The following is a 21106-nucleotide window of genomic DNA, read 5'->3' as shown; positions in this document are numbered from 1 at the left end:
CTCATTCTCCTTGATCCCCTTCATGTTTGTTTCAAGAGGACTTCTATAGATCCCACACGTGATTATTTCAAGAAACTGAAGCCAGGTCTCTGGAATTTCTGGTATCTGAGTTTCTGTGAAATCAGTGCAAGTCATACAGCAGCTAAGGAACATTTGCAGATGAACTCCTAACTGCCAGCCTCTGTTTACTTCAGAATTTGTCCCTTCCTTCCTTCCTTCCTTCCTTCCTTCCTTCCTTCCTTCCTTCCTTCCTTCCTTCCTTCCTTCCTTTTTTCTAGTTCTTTGGCAAAACTACTCTTGGCAATTCTGCTTCTGTGTTTTTATTTGACACCTCCTCCATAACTCTGCCCATTGCAGCTAGTGCCCCAGAACAGCATACACGTGGGAAGAGGAGTAAATATATTTTATTGCATGCATGCACATTTCACTATGTAGGCGTGGGATAAGAGACTTCCTTTAAATATTGGCTGTTATGAAAGCTAATAAGAAAACTGGAGAAGATTAAAAATAATTTTCTCCTTGTTCCCAAATATAAAGCATGTGAAAAAGGGAGAAAAATAACCTTCTTTTTAGGAAAAGAAAGAAGACAAGAAAAAAAAAGGCTGAGCCAATCTGCCAAGTTTATATTTAGCTGACAGTAGGACTCATTCTCGCTTAATTCCCAGAAGATTTATATAACCTTTTCGCTGAACTTTATTTTGAATTTGATGAAACTCAGTGGATTTTGTTTTATTTATACATTTTCTGCCCTTGCAAAACAAAAAACCCCAAAGCCCTTCCCCATCCTGTGAAATGGGTATGGCCAATTGGTTGGTTGGTTTACTTGGGCTAATTGTGGAAGTCTTGATGCATATACTGTATGTTGCCAACAGTCTAAATCGATTAGCTAACACAACTCCATAAATAGTTTTGATCAAAATGCTTGGGGCTTTGCCAGAATTAGGATTATGTTAGTGACTACAGGAGAATTTGGTTTTAGGGTTCAACCACAAGTTTACTCAACCAGTGTTTCTTCATCAAATCGTTTTATTATTATTTTACTGTCACTTTCCATTCATCTGCTGAAGAACTCCTACACATCTATCATAAGCACATTTATGGTGGATATGTCTATCAATGTCACAATGGCATTATGAAACACCCAGATACACTGAATGGCCATCAAATATCAACTGCTGAGAGCAAGAAGAAGGGAGAACTGATGTCTTCATGCCTACCTTTTGGGCTTGCTGGAGATATCCGGCGGACCACTGTGGAACCAGGACAACAACAACATTTATAACCCACCCATCTGGCTGGGCTGCCCCAGCCATTCTGGGTGGCTTCCAACATATAAAAAATAATAACAAAACATTACACATTGAAAGGCTTCCGTATACAGGGTTGCCTTCAGATGTCTTCTAAAGGTTATACTGTATAGTTACTCGACATCTGATGGGAGGGCATTCCACAGGGCGGGTGCCACTACCGAGAAGGCCCTCTGCCTGGTTCCCTGGAGCTTCACTTCTCGCAGTGAGGGAACCACCAGAAGTCAACGGTGTGACTGAACTTAGAAAGTTGTGCACCATTCTGGCTGCACAACTCACATTCACCTGCACATTCACCTCAACAAGGATATTGTAGAGCTGGAAAATCTCAGGAAAAGGGTGACTGAAATGATTGTGGAGCTGGGACAACTTTAGCATGAGGAGAGGATACAACATTTAGGATAATTTAGCTTAGCAAAATGGTGAGTAGGATGGGCATGATAGGGGAGTCTAAAATTGTCCCTGGTGTAGGGGAAATGAGCAGAAAGAAGTTTTCCTTTCTCTGTCCTAATTCTATAACCTGAGGCAGTCCAATGAAGCCGAATGCTGGAAGATTCACAGAAAAAGCAAGTACTTCTTCACACAGTGAGTAGTTAAACTATGAATTTCACGGCCAAAGGATGATTTATTTATTGCAACGTTTATATCCCACACTATGTCTGGGAGCACTGAAATCTGTCTGACACCTAGTAAACGAATCTAATGATGTCTGCATAACTCCTCCTGCACACCACTTTTAAACTGCTGAAGCTTGTAGATTTAGAGAGACTCAGTCCTCTTCAGTCATCCACTCTTGGCACACAAGTGTGCAGCAAAACATGTTTAGCGAGCTGGGGCTGCATGCACCAGTCCTCCCCACACTGTCGCAATGCTGCATGCAGAAGGTCTGGCCTTCAGGGATTGAGAGAGAAGGTCTGAAATGGGCTTTTAAGGGCATTCACACCAATGCACTTAGAAACCTCCTTGTAGTCGGGAACCCGGATGACACAAGGTTGCTGAGTCCAGGGCAGGGCCTTCTTAAGTATATTTGGTGCCCTGGCACCGTGGTGTGACGGATCCCTCCGGCGCCCCCACCCTGCCCCACCCCGTTTCCCAGCACGGCGGGCGGGTGCCCTGGCGCCCTGCGCCACCCAGCCTGGCCGTAGGGCCGGCCCTGGTCCAGGGAGACCTTTAAGCACCCTTCAGACCTGCATGGCAAGGCCTTCATGTGTTTGGAAGGCTTTTTGGACCGCACCATGCCCCATAGCTGCCAAGTACCCCGTTTTCCCCGGGAAACCCCCATATTTTCTTACCGTTTCCCGCAGGTATTCCTAATGGCAAAATACCCCGTATTCCCCCGGATTATGGAGCTCCTGCCGGCGGCCATGTTCTTCTGATGCCGCGCCAGCACCGGAAGTTGCTTCTACACACTTCTGGACATGCGTAGAAGCAACTTCTGGCACTGCGGACATTTTGGAAATGGGCAGAGTGGTGCCGGAAGTCGCTTCTTCTCACTTTTTCAATCCAGAACTTGGCACCTATGCAATGCCCAACTTTCTCTGGTCTCCCCCTGCCCCCTGGTTTGCTGACCATCCAGATTGATGAAGAGTTCTGGAGAGCCTTGCTCAGGACTTTGTGGCATTCTGGTTCCTCCTAATAAAGGGATTACCAGCTCACCAGCAAACAGGCATGATACCAAAGGCAGGGAGGCCAAGGAGAAGAATTATTTTTGTTAAACTTTGTATAATGCTACCCGCTGCCTTGTGGAACATCTTTGGGAGAAAAAAAGGCTAAGGAGTAAACCCCATACAAATCTGGAGTACAGTCCCGAAGACGCTTGGATGGCGCCTCTTTGCACAAACTCCTGTAGCCAAGCTGGCATCAAATGTATTGCTTTCCTTTCCTTTGAACTACATCAGTGAGATCGTGTGTGTGTGTGTGTGTGTGTGTGTGTGTGTGTGTGTGTATGTGTGTCTTGTCGGCGGGGCAGCACAGGACCTCCATACACGCTGCCCAGACTTGCGCCCCAGGGAGGTCACTTCAGTCCTGCTAACGCAGCTGAAACAGCATAGGAGGCAGCTGTTGCAAGTTACCAATCTCTGCAGCCACAGCAGGTGCTGCGATTCTCCAGCTGTTTGGCTTCATCCCTGGAGGAGCACTTTAGCATCTCTCGAGACAGAATAACGCTTTTTTAAAATAAATAAATAAATTTAAATTCTGGTGTCAAATTAATGGTTTCTAGGTCTGCCTCTGTCAGGAGAGGGAACTTGTGGGGCCCTCCTGATCTTCTTGGATTCCAACTTGGAACCAGCAAAGCCAATAGTCAGGAATGATGGGTGCTGAAGTCCAGCAACACCCAGAGGGCTACAGGTGCCCCAGTGCCCCACTCTTGGGTTACAGAGAGCTTGAATAGAAAGATATGGAAAGATGAAACTGCCTTATACTGAGTCTTATACTTATACTGCCTTATACTAAATATATTGGTATATTTAGTCCAGTTTTTTTTTTTTTTTGCAGTTGCCATATTTCAAAAAGTAAAATTCCTGACACCCACAAAGTGGTTCAGCTTTCTTTTTCTTAGGAAACCACCAAAATTGTTAAGCTTTTCTGGGGGAAACCTGATTCAAAAATAGTGATTTTAAGCTTTCAGAGCTGTTTTCGCTGCTTTTTCCAACCACACGTCTGGTTTTCTCCTGTCATTTTGCCGATTTGGCAAAATTCCCCCCCTGACGCCATTTTTACACCTGAAAACCAGGACAGGTCAGCAACTTTCTTGATGTGTGGCAAGCCTAAGTATTTTCTGCTCTCATTGGCAGCAGACGTCAAAGATCTAGGGTATATGCTCTTCTCTGGTATCCTTGAGCTGTCCACGTTGGCGACTAAATATGTGATCTTTGGCATGCGAGACATGTGATCTATCGGTGATCTATGAGTCCCAAACTTCTGGGTTGTTGTTGTTGTTGTTTTACCTACCACATGTCACAGCACAAAGTTTAGGATATTGTTCTGGTTCCTGAGGACAGGAACTGCTTGGTTTTGCATTTCCTTGCCTTTGGGGGTATCCAAACGCTTCAGAAAACACCTGCAGCTATGCACAGGTATGAAATGTTGCCTTCCCAGCTGCCTCCTGAACATGCTGCACCATTTGTTTGCTAGCCCTCCCTGGATCGTTTCCATTCCCTTTTCAAATTATTCCATATGCAAATAGGGCCTTCACGTCGTATCCCATCTAATTACGTGGCATTGTACTGCCTCCAGTTCTGTGAATCTGCCCATTATATTTGAAGCCGATTGTTTGTGCGACATAATCTTGGCTTCTTACTTTGCCTGCAAGTATTGCTTGACACAAATGAGCAAATTGGATTACATATGCAACCGCTCCATTATAATTTACGGGAATGACGCTCCCAATTGCCTTCCCTGGCAGCTGATTTTAATCAGGAACTGTTGCACTGCTTAATCACCTTTGCACATCAGTAGCCCATTTAAAATGAATGCATGATATGGCCGGGGCAGACCTCTACGCATTAAACCATAAAGTGGTTGTTAAAAACTAGAGTTTTTCATAAAATTTATACACCGCCTGATTGTAAAAAAACAGCAACAACCCCTCTAAATGTTCACATGCTATATCAAAGTGTGTACAATTTGTGCGGCAGTGTACAGAAATAGTTGTACTATAAAGGTAAAGGGACCCCTGACCATTAGGTCTAGTCGTGACCGACTCTGGGGTTTTGCGCTCATCTCGCATTATTGGCCGAGGGAGCCGGCGTATAGCTTCCAGGTCATGTGGCCAGCATGACAAAGCCGCTTCTGGCAAACCAGAGCAGCACATGGAAACGCCGTTTACCTTCCCGCTGTAGCAGTACCTATTTATCTACTTGCACTCTGAGGTGCTTTCAAACTGCTAGGTTGGCAGGAGCTGGGACCAAGCAACGGGAGCTCACCCCGTCACAGGGATTCGAACCGCCGACCTTCTGATCAGCAAGCCCTAGGCTCAGTGGTTTAACCACAGCGCCACCTGGGTCCCATAGTTGTACTATACCCTAATATAATTCAATAGCTGTAAAATCTGTACACCTGTGTACACAAATAGCTGAGTGGATAAAATATGGGACTCCGTTGTAATGGCTTAAGTTTGCACATTTTTTCAGATTTCAGGTTTGGGGACAGAAGACACGACAACAACTATACAATAAGTTGGTCCCAGGGCTGCCATGTTTCAAGAAGTAAAAATCCGGACACAAAAGCTGTTGAGTTTTTTGGGGCGGATTATTTGCCCCCAAGTGGTAAAGGGTGATACTCAAACACACACTTCCTGGTTCTGTTGGCAAAAAGCCCCAGACATTTTGCCATTTTTTTTTAAAAAAACCCCATGCTAATTTCGCCAATTAAATCTTGGACATGTCTGGAAAAATCCGGACATATGGCAACTCTAGGTGGTGCAAATTTACTACACACACACACACACACACACACACACACACACACACACACACTACACACACTACACACACACACAAACAGCGCTGCTGCCAAATCTAAGTTAAGGGTTTCCAATGTTTTAACAATGAATCACTCAAATATCAAAACTAGTCTGATCATATACAGAAATATTAGCTTATTACTGATTCTAAATGAGATACCAGTAAGGGGAATTTGTATAGGAAGACCCTTGCTTTATTTTCATGTAATGTGCTGTTTGATGGACTGAACCTGATAAAAACTGTAATATGTTTAGCAATATATGTAACACGTATGATGACGATCATACTAATAACATACGAGGTGCACAAATAATTAAATGTACACACCTTCACGCAAACACTTGTTACATGCGCAGGACAGGTTGCACCTGTGTGCAGCAGGACAAGCGAACTAGCCTGCAGTGGTGGCATGCCAAAGTTTGCAGCATGGGTGCTTTGCTTGTTTAGGGGGCAGGTACAACCGCAGTGAAACTTCAAGCGAATACGTTACTGCTTTCGCACTCCGTGAAAACTTCACTAACACCTTAGAATGGGGAAAATGTATCTGTATAAGATATCGCTTAACCGCAGCATGCAAAAATTGGCAACTCTTGCTTGTCAGTGAAAGGACCTAAACAGAAGCTACAAACTGAAAGAAAACAGTTGCCAATGACACACTACTCGTGGAATTTCCTTATACCCTCTCTCACCACTTCAACATTGCAGCAGCAGGCCTTTGGTCTAACTATTGTCCGGTTATGCTTGACTCTCTTTTTGTTGTAAATCTTTGTTCTTTGGCAGGAGAACTGGGTAGGGATTGCTAGCAAAACCACTTAAATAAGGCAGACAGAGTCCAAACAGGAAATAAATCCTGATAATACTTTGTTGAGGAAACCGAACAAAGACAGTGTATAATTTGAGGAGAAAGAAAGAGGTTTGACTTCCTTACTTCCTTTCTTGTACATAGTAGGGAGACATACAAGCAAATGTACAGAGGGAAATCTCCCTCAGTACTACCCAGGGTGGTTTAATTTTTCATGCCAAGTGGGCCGCAAGGCTACTTCGACATGGAACCTGTGGGACGCACACTGCCTTGACATGCAAGGCAGAAAATTACACCTTCCCCATCCCAGCCCTCATGCTGCTTCCCAAGTTGGGTAAGTGAGGCACTGGGCTTTGGAATGGAGGTGCAAAGCTCTGGCGGGATCCTAGAGCCCTTCTACCTCCTTCCCAAAGCTGGGAAAGTTCTAACTTGGTTTTGGGAAGGTTTTGGGAAGGATGAAGGTGGACTCTAGTTCAGAGTTCTCATGCCTCCTTCCCAAAGCTCAGGACTTTGCTTACCTGACTTTGGGAAGGCAGCATGGGAACTGGGCTGTGAAGGTTCAGATGTTGCTGAGGGCCACCCAAAAAATGCACCAAGGGCTAGATACAGTTCTTAGGCTGTGCATTGGACCACCTTGATCTAGCCAAGTAGCTCAACTGCTGCCTCGATGGAAAGAATGCTGCTCTGCCTGATTGGTAAGCAACACCTCCACCGCAAGCAACTATTGGCTAGTTGAGTTTGACATTAACAAAATTAACCCTTGAGCTGCAAACTGAATGAGCCCTGCTGTTGCACTTTCCCCATGACCTTGCATGTGCACATGCAATGATCATGCCAAAGTATGTTTGGTGGCAAACTCTCACACCACAAGCATCAGGGGTATGAGACATAAGAAACACCCCAGGACAGATTCTGGCCTATCCTGCAATTTAACTGAGTGAAACATGCACGCATATTATCAGACCAGTGCAGGAGCGACTGCAAAAACAGCAAAAACCATGCCCAGAAAAGTCAGTACAATACTGGGAGTTTAGTTTACTCCACTGCAGCACAATACAGCATTTATTCCCCCTTGTTGTCAGAATCCTTTATTCTTTCACACATCTACTTCTTCATCAGTGTTTTACAACACTTCATTCTCCCTCCTGACCTGACATGTCTTGCCTGTGGACTGTTCCAGTCCATTAGAATTACAGGAGTACCCCCGAAGCATTTGCTGTAATTAAAACTTCTGACAGGCCACAGTTGAGAGGCAAAGACATCACCTTAACTCTGATTGGCTTGAGCTGATATATAAATTACCCAGAACAAAATGTACTCTCTATGTCTGTATAAAGCAAAATTAAACTTTCTGTGGCAACATTAGCAAGTGCTCCGAAGGCTAAGCCATGTTCAAATATATTAAAGGATGCCATATAGAGGAGGGTGAAAGGTTGTTTTCTGCTGCTCCAGAGAAGCGGACACAGAGCAATGGATTCAAACTACAAGAAAGGAGATTCCACCTAAACATTAGGAAGAACTTCCTGACAGTAAGAGCTGTTTGACAGTGGAATTTGCTGCCAAGAAGTGTGGTGGAGTCTCCTTCTTTGGAGGTCTTTAAGCAGAAGCTTGACAGGCATATGTCAGGAATGCTTTGATGGTGTTTCCTGTTTGGCAGGGGGTTGGACTGGATGGCCCTTGTGGTCTCTTCCAACTCTATGATTCTAAGGTTAAAGGAATTGTTCCTAAGGCACTTACAGGTTGACTATTTATTTACTATTAATTTATTTATTGAATCTATATATCGCCTTATACCCAGAGGTCTCAGGGCAGTTTATGCGCGTTGTGTATGTGGATGGGTGTTTTCATTCGCTTGTGAGGGCAAAGAAAAAGAAAACTGTAAGGCTTGGCATGGCAGGGAGGTTGTGAGAAGTGGCAGGCCGGTGGCTTCTATATTTATTGTATTTTATTGCACAAGATTTCTATACCGCTTAATTTAAAATAAAGAAGCCGTGTTACATAATGCAATGCAAAATATTCCTAATAAAATAAAATCAATAAGTTTTTTAAAAAAGCAAAGACATAATAAAACGATTTGAATACCGTATAGATAAAACCAACAGTTTTAGAAACAAATGGGTATTATAAAATTACATGTCTGGATAGGCTTGCTGAAACAGTAGAGTGAATAACATGAGGCAGGGAGTTCCAGAGTACAGTGGTACCTCTACTTATGAACGACTCAACAACCGAATTTTTCAACTTATGAATGGGGGTAATGGCCGTGCGCTTACGAATGTCTCGACATCCGAAAGAAAACCGCAGTGGTTTTAGATAGGGATTTTTCGACTTACGAATTTTTAGATAGGGTTGCTTCGACTTACGAATTTTTCCATTTCCAATGCATTCCTATGGGAAATCGCATTTCCAATGGCGTTTTTCGACTTGCGAATTTTTCGACCTTCGAAGGTGCCTTCGGAACGGATTAAATTCGTAAGTCGAGGCACCACTGTATAGACCAGTGGTTCCCAACAGGAGGTCTGCGGACCCCCAGGGGTCCGCGAGCTATGCCAGAGGGGTCCGCAAGATGCTATTAGAATAAAAAATATATTAAATATATTTCGTATGATAACAGATTTTTGGTTTTGGCCGCTTCCTGCATGAGCAGAGTCTAGCACAAAACTAGAATTAGATGAGGCAGTAGTTCTGCTGTATGCCGTTAGGTGGCGCTTTACAAACACTACTGTTTTGCAAAGAGGCAGCGCGCGCATTCTACTAACGCTCACCTCCCCAAGATGCTTTGCGCGCGTCGGCTTCATTTGTGCGCTACTGCGCAGGTACCCTGTCTTCTCCATTCCCCTCCCTCCTCCCTGGACTCTTATAAAAATACTCTTAATTTGGCTCTCACTTTTTAATTTTAGGATTAGGAATTAATGGGGGTCCTTGTCACAATAGCGGCTCGATGAGGAGTCCTCGAGAAAATTTTGTTGGGAACCCCTGGTATAGACGCTGAGAATACAGAGTGTCTATAGGTAGCTAATGTGGCTCACAGCTATTGTTGGACTGCAACTCCCATAATACCTGACCTTTGGCCATACTGCAAGGGCTGATGGCCCCAGCCACTCTGGGCAGCTTCCAACAAATTATAAAACCACAGTAAAACACCGAAGATTAAAAACTTCCCTGTAATATGTTGGCAACCTCTGCTATACTGTGTCACCCAGTCAGCATGCTGATCCCTGCAATTTATCATAACCCTCAGTGCATGTAGGAAGAAAGAGACTCCCTTCTCCCTATGCCCTCCGTAACCAAGTCAGTCATGGGATAATAAGTCGCCACACAGGATGTGCTCAGCTTCCTTTTGGAAAATAATCGAGGGTTTGTACTCACCAGCTAGTTCCAGAATGAACGGACAATTTGCCCATTTTACTCTGAATTCCATTTTACCCCCACCCCCCAAATGCACAAACAATCTCACAAAGCAGTGACTCGGGTCAAGAAATGGCCAAGACACAGAAAGCAACAACATAAACAACAACCGTGGCAAAGAAGTGTGAGGGCAACTTTAAACTTTTGTTCTTGTAACTTTTATTTTGGACTATGTGAGTAAGCTGTAATGATTTCCTAAAATCCCACGTCTATGCTCCCATCTTTGGTCAGCGTGAGGGCTGAATTCAGGCCTCTCCTCCCCTTATACTACCTCCAGCAGGTGATCAATGTTGCCAGCAGCGACCATGTTTTCATGTTTTCCTGTATCCATGCCAATCCATGGACCACTGAGCATCCAGTGTAGCTTGCGGGTGGCTATGGATCAAGGTGAGAGACTCCCCTATGAAATTTTGTAAGCATATGGTCAAAAATGGTCCTAACCTTTATTACTAGGATGGCTGCATACACAGGGAAATGTATACCGAAACATACAGTGCTTTTTTTCCTTTAAAAATGTTTAGGACTCAAGAAAATCACCATATTATAGTTCAAATCATGAAAAATACATATAGTCAATGGTGGCGCTGTGGGTTAAACCACTGAGCCTAGGGCTTGCTGATCAGAAGGTCAGCGGTTCGAATCCCTGTGACGGGGTGAGCTCCTGTTGCTCGGTCCCAGCTCCTGCCAACCTAGCAGTTCGAAAGCACGTCAAAATGCAAGTAGAAGGTAAGGTAAATGGCGTTTCCGTGTGCTGCTCTGGTTCGCCAGAAGTGGCTTTGTCATGCTGGCCACATGACCTGGAAGCTATACGCCGGCTCCCTCGGCCAATAATACGAGATGAGCGCGCAACCCCAGAGTCGGTCACGACTGGACCTAATGGTCAGGGGTCCCTTTTTAAATGGACGAAAGTACAAAGATCCACAAAATGTTTTTCCGCGACCCCCCAGAAAAAAAACCCACTGGATACATACAAAAGTATCTGCCCACCAAATACTAGCGTTTAAGGAACTATGTTTGTGCTCAGTATCTCTGGTTACTGTTCGAAGTTAACCACATGCAAAGGGCAACATAGAATTGTGTAGACTTCTGCTTATTTCATGCACCTACCGGGTGGAATTCCATGACTAGGTGGGAGGTCAGAAGCAAAATTGGGCAGAGCAATTGTCCTTTGTACAATAGGCTACATTCCTCCCATGCCGAAGCCAGAGGCTTCTATGCTGTTCTATGCTCTCTACAGCCCCCATTCAAACAAGCGAGATAAATGATTACAGTCCAAGAGCACATTCCAGCCAGGCAAAACCACTTAAGAAATACAAGGAGCAAGGCCAGGAAGGGAGTGTGGCTTGGGGAGAGTCCCGAGAGCCACATTTGGAAGGCCACATTTGAGCTCTGGACCTGGGGTTCCCTTTGAACCCTTTGAAAATGGGTTGTTGTTGTTGTTTTTAATGTACAATTTGAATAGCATGTGTACGAACACCTCCATGGTGTGCAGAAACTCGGCAGATGAAAGCATTCCCCGCCACGACATCTCTGCTGGGGGGAAATGGACATGTGGAACATTTACCTTTTTGAAAAGTAGCCACGACGGCTGAGAAATCGGCGCTCCCCGCATTCACAGTTGGTGTCTCATAGCCAAGGGGAGGCCAGCAGAGAAGCGAACTCTTGTTTTGTATACAAATAACATGAAGCCTCGATACACATGCCCTGGTCACATCGACAGCCGATGCCGGGACCCAGCTGTCCGTCGCAATTGTGGCAGAAATTCCAGCTGTGCAAGTTGTTTTGACTCTGGCGCTTTCTAAGCAGCAATATTTTCAGTACTCACAAAAGGGTGAAATCTCATGCCGTGGTTGGTGCTAGTTACAGCTTGATTGACGGAAGGCTCAGTGTGATAATGCCACCTACGGAAAGCAGAATATATTAAAATGGCACCTAATCTCAGCAGCGCATCAGCTTGCTGTGCGTCTCTGTAGTATAACTGTGTGTTCCGCAACCCCTCCCGCCGCCCACCCCCCACTGCTTGCAGACCAAGATGTTAGCACAGCGAGCATGATGCAGAGCTAATATTGCTTCTCCCTGTGGAATTATGCTGCCTTCGTACATCGGCAACTAAGTTGTCAGAATACTTTAAAAAAAGAAAAGAAACACCCCGCTGATGTAAGTCATAAGATTATTTCATGGGGATTCTCACCTCCCTGATTGAATTGGCTGTGCTGTAAACATTAGCATCCTATGAATTTAAAATTTAAATAAACCAGACTTCAAACTTAGCACACTGAAGTTACTAGCTCAAGAGAGAAAATACAAGCCGGTCCGCTTGTATATCCTCCTCCTCCTCCTCTTCATCTTCTTCTTTTTCTTCATGGCCTGGGAAAAAAGAATTTTCCGTGGCAAAATTTCCCTTCCTGGTCTTGTGAATACGATCCTGCTTGCCACTGGTGATCGGAAAAGTGGCCATTTACATTCCACCTCTATAATTCCAGTATCAATATGTTGTATAACCTGACTGAAATCTGAAGAAGTGTGCATGCACACGAAAGCTCATACCAATGGCAAACTTAGTTGGTCTCTAAGCTGCTACTGGAAGGAATTGTTTTATTTTGTTTCGACTACGGCAGACCAACACGGCTACCTACCTGTAACTGAAATCATTTTAGGAGGAGGAGGAGGAGGAGGAGGAGGAGGAGGAGGAGGAGGAGGAGGAGGAAGAAGAAGAAGAAGAAGAAGAAGAAGAAGAAGAAGAAGAAGAAGAAGAAGAAGAAGAAGAAGATAAAGTGGGATTTGATATCCCACTTTATCACTACCCGAAGGAGTCTCAAAACGGCTAACAATCTCCTTTCCCCTCCTCCCCCACAACAGACACCCTGTGAGGTGAGTGGGGCTGAGAGACTTCAGAGAAGTGTGACTAGCCCAAGGTCACCCAGCAGCTGCATGTGGAGAGCGGAGACGCGAATCTGGTTCCCCAGATTACGAGTCTACCGCTCTTAACCACTACACCACACTGACCTGTTGCCTAAAAGAAGTGTTTTGGAACACATCCTCACCACTCATTTGCTTCCCCCTTTGAGGTCTGCAGAAGACAGAAGGTCAGAAAATTGTGCAAACTCACTTAAAATGGTTTTCAAAAAAATTAAACAAAACTCCTCATCTGCTTTTCTATTTCCCATCTTAGACTTTCACTCATTAATGGAGTAATATTAATTCCCTGCCATGGGTTCAGCCACCGTAAAATCTACAACTAGGCTTGTCGGAATAGGAACCTTTTCACCACCTCAGTGGAAAATGGCTAAGCCAAACAAACCTTACAAAGGCAAGCTATGTGATCATCTGAATACAGCCACCGTCAAGAACTTTTCTCTTGTCTCAAGAAAGCACACTTTCAACACAGGCAGGACACAATAAAACACTTGTTAGACCTAGCAAGTGTGCAGGCTCTTACAGAAGGAATCAAACGAGAGGGGAAATCAGATGTGTTGCTGAATGCTTTGTTGCTTTTAATGGTGCTGGAGGAGACTCTTGAGAGTCCCATGGACTGCAAGAAGATCAGACCTATCCATTCTGAAGGAAATCAGCCCCGAGTGCTCACTGGAAGGACAGATCCTGAAGCTGAGGCTCCAATACTTTGGCCACCTTATGAGAAGAGAAGACTCCCTGGAAAAGACCCTGATGCTGGGAAAGATGGAGGGCACAAGGAGAAGGGGACGACAGAGGACAAGATGGTTGGACAGTGTTCTTGAAGCTACAAACATGAGTTTGACCAAACTGCGGGAGGCAGTGGAAGACAGGAGTGCCTGGTGTGCTCTGGTCCATGGGGTCATGAAGAGTCAGACATGACTAAATGACTAAACAACAACATGCAATGTTAGTTGCACTCCAAGTAGGCCGCAGTAGTTGTCACTGGCAGCATGGCAGCTAGGTAGACGGAGCAAGCCTGACACAGTGCAAACACACTGGAGGGAACACCCAATGAGTTACACGGGTGCATTTGCTCCGCACTGGCCTCACTGCCATCTTGCATCTTCCCCTCTTTCTCCCAGCAACATTGGTGATGGCAGGTATTGTTACAAGCCAAAAATGGCTTATCTTCTGAGTTAGGCCAATAAAACTCAGAGACAAGAGGAGTTAGGAGTCCATTTTGTTTATTGCAAACAATAGTAGAAATAATTACTTAAGCCCATTGACTTCGATGGGTCTTCTGTAAGTAGTCCTCAGCTGACTCTCACCCAATGTCTCTGTTCTTTGTTCTTCTAGTGACAGCAATAAGGGACCATGGCATGAAGAGAGGAGAGTTTAATCCCTGCTCTACCCAAGTCCTGATGAAAATCAGAGTTCCTCAAGCTACTCTTAGCAGTGTAAAAGGTGAGTTGCCATTAGTACCGTAGCAACAGACTCTCCTTTCCCAAAGTGAGATGATTTTCCACAGAGACTGTGGCTAACCTCCACTGTCCTGATTGCCCTCCCTTGACAGCTGCAATTTAGAAAAAAGACACATTGATTCAGTCGCACATTTAATGTCACGTCTAATTTAGACCTAACATATAAACAAGATTAAAAAACATAAATGATCATCATTTTATTTAACGGCAATCCTGTCCCACTGACAGATTGTCTTTTCAGAGCTGCCAGAGATCAAACAGCCAAATTACAGTAATGCACGACCTATTACAAATTTGTATGACCTTCCTTAAGGCATTTCTGCTACCTTGTTGTTCTGAGCATGCAATACCCTACAGTCCTAGACGAATTGCTTCTGATTAAATGAAGACCTGTGCGTCAGCTTACCTGCCTGCCTCAGACAAATCCACCAATAGGTAAAATCTGCATGCTATAACTCAGGTTTCCTGCATCTTCTAGTGTGTCTGGAGACACCTGGTGTGCTTCTATATAGCTTAAGCAGATATGTGTGCATGGCCAGTCCCTGAAATGGGCACCACCTGGGAATTCCATACTTGCTACACTGAGCTCGGTGAAGTAGAGCTGAGATAAATTTTAATAAAAGGAAGGAACATACAACAGCTTCAATGTTGCAGGTGTTAAATGTCACCTGCATAAAAAATTTAAATGACCTCCTTTTAAATTAGTACTGGAAGGGGGTGGGTGGGAGCTAGTCAATATTTAAAGATGCACTGCTAGCAGTGGATTTAGCTGTTTCCATCCTAAGATGTTTCCCTCACTTTTCTTCCAGGTTTAGATTTGGCATCAGTGGTAGAGCAAGATGCCTGGCATGCAGAAGATCCCAAGTTCAATCTCTGGCAGATGCCCGGTTGCTCTGAGAAGTCCTCTTCTTGTTTAAGTCCATTGATTTCAAGGGGTTTGCTGTGAGTAGAGATGGCAGAGAATTCTACTCTAAGCAGACACGGGAGTGAAAATTGCTGCAGTTCACGTGTTCTATGGTGAGGAATAGAAATCAGGCAATCGGTATTTTCTATTGTTGATTTTTAGTCCACAAATGATAAGTAACTAATGACACACACACACACCCACGGGCACGGGCATTTTTTGGATGTTTCCTTTGCATTTAAATGAATTATATGGAATTACATCATTAATGACATCATTAAGTATCAGGTAGGTAGCCGTGTTGGTCTGAGTCGAAGCAAAATAAAAAAATTCCTTCAGTAGCACCTTAAAGACCAACTAAGTTTTTATTTTGGTATGAGCTTTCATGTGCATGCACACTTCTTCAGATACACTTGAAACGCCAACAGTGCCCTTCAGCTCTCTATATTGGACAAACAGGACGAACCCTACGCCAAAGGATAAATGGACATAAATCTGACATCAGGAACCACAAGACAGAGAAACCAGTAGGAGAACACTTCAATCTCCCAGGACATTCTATACAAGATCTCAAAGCAGCTGTTTTATTACAGAAAAATTTCAGGAACAGACTGGAAAGAGAAGTTGCTGAATTGGAACTCATTACCAAGCTTAAAACCATGGAACCACCTGGGATGAACAAAGACATTGGATTCTTATCTCATTATGCATGATCAAGCTTTCTTTAGTGCCTCAGCCCTTGCTTTCCCCCCGCAGGACCAATTGCAGTCATCAGCAGTCGTTAACAGCCATCTACAGGTTTACCACTCCCATCAGCCCATCACCCATTCCCCCCACCACCACCGCCCTCTGTATATACATAAGGGTCTGACTTCTGTTTCAAGTGTATCTGAAGAAGTGTGCATGCACACGAAAGCTCATACCAAAATAAAAACTTAGTTGTTTTTATGGTGCTACTGAAGGAAATTTTTTATCATTAAGTATGTAATTAATTATGTTGAATTCAACCATAGTGGACAAGAAGAATAACGTTATTTTTGACAAAAGCTGAACTGCAGTAGAATGGAAACGCCTCTGATTGTGACAAATACAGATCACAATGGAGATTGCTGCCTTCTTGCATTCCTATCTCATGACTAGCGATGATATTGCCTTATCTTTTTATTAAGTATTTTAGAGCTGCAACTTCAAAGAAAAACAACAGCAAGCCTCAAACAACAATGGTAAGAACAAAGCGGTACATTTTCTTTAAAAATGAATATAAAAAGAGAGTCATACATAAAAGAACTGCCATTAGATGACGTTCTTGAGTATGATGAAGCGAGTATACTTTGATACTTTTCTTTTCATTTGAAATAGGAGGGAGGGATATCTGAGTAACTGAAATACATGCAGCTCATGAAAAAATGCCACCCACAACATTTGAAAGCCATACCACGGAAGCCTCAGCACTATTTTAAGTTGCTTGTGGTGTTGTGCAGTCAGAGGGAAATGTGGCAATCTTCCTCCATTAGCACTGAACATCCTGCAGAAATTAAAGGAAATCCTGTGAAAGGGAGAAATGAGTGACAGGAAGGTCATTGCAGGGTTATTGCGAATCAAGAGTTTGCAGATCAAAAGCACATGATTCTCAAGTAAGTGTACTCATAAGCAAAGGCTATCAAAATCAACCAATACTGTGCAGAATATTTAAACTCTTAATATGCACACAAAACAAAAGGGTTGTGCTCTTGCTTGCATGCTTTCTGCCACAGTGTGTGAGGAAAACCAGTAGGTATTGTCATTGCTTCCCAGTTAAAGCCAAACTTCCTTCCTCAAATAGGATGTTCGGAACCCCCTTTGATGTACAGGCTCATTCACAGACTGCTGCCAAGCTGCCTGAGTTGTCAGCCTATTTAAAATGTGGTGATGTCACTGTTTTGATAGAATAAAAGCATAGCAACAAGGTTCATGTTCCAGCCACATAACCAAGGACTCGTGATCTGCATTGCCAAGTCTCAGGCTTTACCCTGAGATTTCAGTTTGGGGGTCCATTTTCAGGGCAATATCAGGGAGTCCTTGAAGAAAAGGGGCATTATGTGGACTGAGATGTTTATAAATCACCTCGTGGTTTGAATCTCCAAAATGATCAAGGGGGTGGAGAAACTCTTCTAACAGGAAAAGGTTACAACAGTTGGAGCTTTAAAGTTTAAGGCAGGGTTTCCCAAACTTGGGTCTTCAATGGTTTTTGGACTACAACTCCCATCATCCCTAGCTAGCAGGACCAGTGGTCAGGGATGATGGAAACTGTAGTCCAAAACAGCTGGAGACCCAAATTTGGGAAACCCAGGTTTAGAAAAAAGGAGAGGAGGAGAAGGAGGAGGAGGAGTTTGGATTTGATATCCTGCTTTATCACTACCCGAAGGAGTCTCAAAGTGGCTAACATTCTCCTTTCCCTTCCTCCCCCACAACAAACACTCTGTGAGGTGAGTGGGGCTGAGAGACTTCAAAGAAGTGTGTCTAGCCCAAGGTCACCCAGCAGCTGCATGTGGAGGAGCGGAGACGTGAACCCGGTTCACCAGATTACTACCACTCTTAACCACTATGCCACACTGGTGTAGAGGTATCTACAGTGCCTAAACTACATAATTTTCTTCCACAAGATGTAGTAATGGCCAGCAACTTGTATAGCTTCAAAAGAGGATTTCACAAATTTCTGGAGGATAAGGCCATCAATGGTTACTATTCATGATGTCTATTCTACCTTTCCCGTCAGCGGCGATATCCTTCTGAAAACTAGTTGCTGGGAATCACAAGTTGGGAGAGAGCTATTGTGTTTAGGTTCTGCTTTGTGGATTTCTGATGGGCATCTGGTTTGCCACTGTGAGAACATGATTCTGGACTAGACTGGTCATTGACATGATCTAGTAGGCTTTTCTTATGATCTTATGACACCAAAAGGTGTCAAACAAAGGATGAACAGCCATCAGCTAGATATGTTGTAGATGCGAATTTCCTGCATCAAGCAGGAGGTTGGGCTCAATGGCATTAACAAGGCCTCCCACCAGCTCCATGATTCCCTGAAAAATGAAAACACATGGTGTGTGCTACATTGGGTGATACTGATCTCTACTGGGCATGGCCAGCATAGCTGCCAAGTTTTCCCTTTTCTCGCGAGGAAGCCTATTCAGCATAAGGGAAAATCCCTGTAAAAAAGGGATAACTTGGCAGCTATGATGGCCAGCCAGTGACCACCTCAAACTATGTGTGTCCTGGACCATATCACAGAATCCTCTATTATGGAAAAACAAACAAACCACACTTTCCAGTGCATTTTTGTGTCACTTTTCTTATTGTAAGGCGTCTAATTTTGGGGGGAAGGGAGTTTTTTGCGCAAGCCCTCCCAATCAACTGGAATTGTGCAACTGGAATTTGCCAGGATGTGATGGAATCCCACCTGAAAGATTGCAGAAGACTAGAAGACCCCATGTCTCTTAAGTGATTGCTTCCTCATTTGTGCATTTGATTTATCTGAAACCCACAACGGTGACCGTTTTAACTGGCTGGCAGATAAAGTTTAGAAGTTGTCGTTTCTAACCTCCAAGTTGTCTACACTGCTGCTCTTTCCTTGAATAAATTTTGCTTCGGGAGGAAATACTCAGGCCCTTTTCTGCATCCTCGGGGGAAAATGTGTCAGTTTCAGTTTGCTATTCTCTGTTTTTGCGGTGAATTTCTTTTGACAACTCTCTTTCATTGTTGCATTGCACTGGTTTTTTGAGAGCTAAATCTTTACTCTACACCACTGTAGTTTTACAGAAGGCTAATGTTAAAACACTTTGTTAGTGTTTCCCTAAGACAGTGTCCCAAACACAAAATGTGTAAATAATAGCACTGAGTATTGCAATAAAACATGGGTATGTCTTGTCTTTGGCACATGTTTATTCATTGCGTGTCATATTGACACATTTGTCTCCTTAGCCCATTATGCAGCTCACCTATTTGTCATTTCCATCCATTTTTTGTGGCATATATTGTGCATATGCTTTCACAGTGGAGTGAAACATGTCCATTAAAGCACAAAGAGATGAAATACGGGGTTATTGACTTCCAAACACAATCTTCATATGAATACTTGGGTTGGCAAATGTCTCAGATTGTCATAGGTTTGCCTAGTGGGGAAGTTAATATCTTATCTCTGTGTTGTGAATGTTACTAGTTCAAATAGCAGAGCTTGTTCTCTGAAAACTGCAATTAAATGCTTTGACAGGGACTGTGTTCATATAGCCTCATCATTTTTACCATTTAGCCTCAGTCCTTCTTGGGAATGAAACAGACTTCTGAAGTACCAACTTAGCTGGTCTTTTAAAACCTATTTAATGTTAATCAACTAATAAAGCAACTAGGTCTTGACTTGCTTTATGCAATCAACTTCACTGCCATGCTGGTCACATAATAGGCACCAAACTGCAGGAGAAGCTCTTACTAAGCTGTTGGAGAGATAGGTTTGGGAGAGAGATTCTTACTCTCCCATTGTGATTTCTTAACACAATGGTGATTGCTCCAAGCATGTTTAAACTTGGTTAAATATACATCTACCCTCATCTGCCTTTAATCAAACGTTCCCCACAGAAATACTTAAAGGTAAAGGTACCCCTGACCGTTAGGTCCAGTCGCGGACAACTCTGAGGTTGCGGCACTCATCTCGCTCTATAAGCCGAGGAAGCTGGCATTTGTTTGCAGACAGCTTCCAGCTCATGTGGCCAGCATGACTAAGGCACTTCTGGCGAACCAGAGCAGCACACGGAAATGCTGTTTAACTTCCCGTCAGAGCGGTACCTATTTATCTACTTGCACTTTGACATGCTTTCGAACTGCTAGGTTGGCAGGAGCAGGGACTGAGCAATGGGAGCTCACTTCATCACGGGGATTCGAACCACCAATCTTTAGATTGGCAAGCCCTAGGCTCTGTGGTGTAGACCACAGTGCCACCCGCGTCCTACAGAAATACTTAGGCTAGAATAAATCACAGACATTTAGCTTTGCAAATAAGATTTTACTCACAGTGTTTCTGAAGTTACAGCAAAGAAGTCTCCATATGTTAGCAGTAAAACAAAGAAAAATGGCTCCAAACCACTTAAAAAGAAAAGAACTTGGTTTCCTTACAAAAATGATCATGCAATCTTTGGCTTAGCAAAGATGCAGGTTGTAAAAATATCCTTTTCAGGAGATTCAGTTCATTTGGTTTCTCTTTCAGCTGGGAGTCATGGTGCAGCTCCTTGCTTGTTCCAGGAAGCAGAGGCGGGGGGGGGGGGGAGAGCCTGCTGCGTACTCATTGGTTACTTGCACTCAGGGCTCCAGTTAACCCTTTCATGCATGTAAGTGTGAGTCAGTAAATGTATGTATATTATAACAGTCATCTCCAGGGATAGTGGCATCTCTGCTGAAATTCTAATCCACAAAGGACATGCACTCAAATTTTGGGCTTTCACCCTGGAAGCTCATGCCATCCCTGGGCACACAGGTGGCTGCCAGACTTTTGTGCTGAATGACAAAAGCACAGCTTTCACTAGTGATGCGTCATTGATTCAAAGCTGTGGCCAGACTTCCAGTCAGTTGCAGACCTAATTGTAGAAGTCTGCATTACCCTGCAGTATCCAGAGCCTGGGAGTGTTTATAGCAGGGTGGAATGTATTTTATAGACTCTGATCTCTTGGATGGGGAGATGGTCTGTGGGATTTGGGTCAGACTTATGGCTGCCCTTCAGGAAAGAGGACAGCTTCGAGATTCATGGTGAGGGATGGGTTACTGGTTGTAGAAAAGTTGACCACCCCTGCATTAGAGCATGGGCTGGCTCATATGTGTGC

At 44.0% G+C, this 21106-nt stretch overlaps 1 long non-coding RNA gene across 1 annotated transcript; it reads right to left on the bottom strand.

The window, feature by feature from the left end:
* Positions 1-11124: 11124 nt before the first annotated feature.
* On the bottom strand, positions 11125-20449 carry LOC118093930 (uncharacterized). The gene is made up of 3 exons (XR_004693707.2): positions 20304-20449; positions 16699-16809; positions 11125-11884 (listed from the first exon to the last, which is right to left on the bottom strand). It is a non-coding gene; the product is annotated as an uncharacterized LOC118093930 (long non-coding RNA).
* Positions 20450-21106: the final 657 nt, after the last annotated feature.

This window comes from Zootoca vivipara, chromosome 5 (assembly GCF_963506605.1).
Source record: "Zootoca vivipara chromosome 5, rZooViv1.1, whole genome shotgun sequence".
Classification (NCBI taxonomy): domain Eukaryota; kingdom Metazoa; phylum Chordata; class Lepidosauria; order Squamata; family Lacertidae; genus Zootoca; species Zootoca vivipara.
Note: the sequence above shows the minus strand (reverse complement) of the source record. Positions and strands in the feature narration are given on the sequence as shown.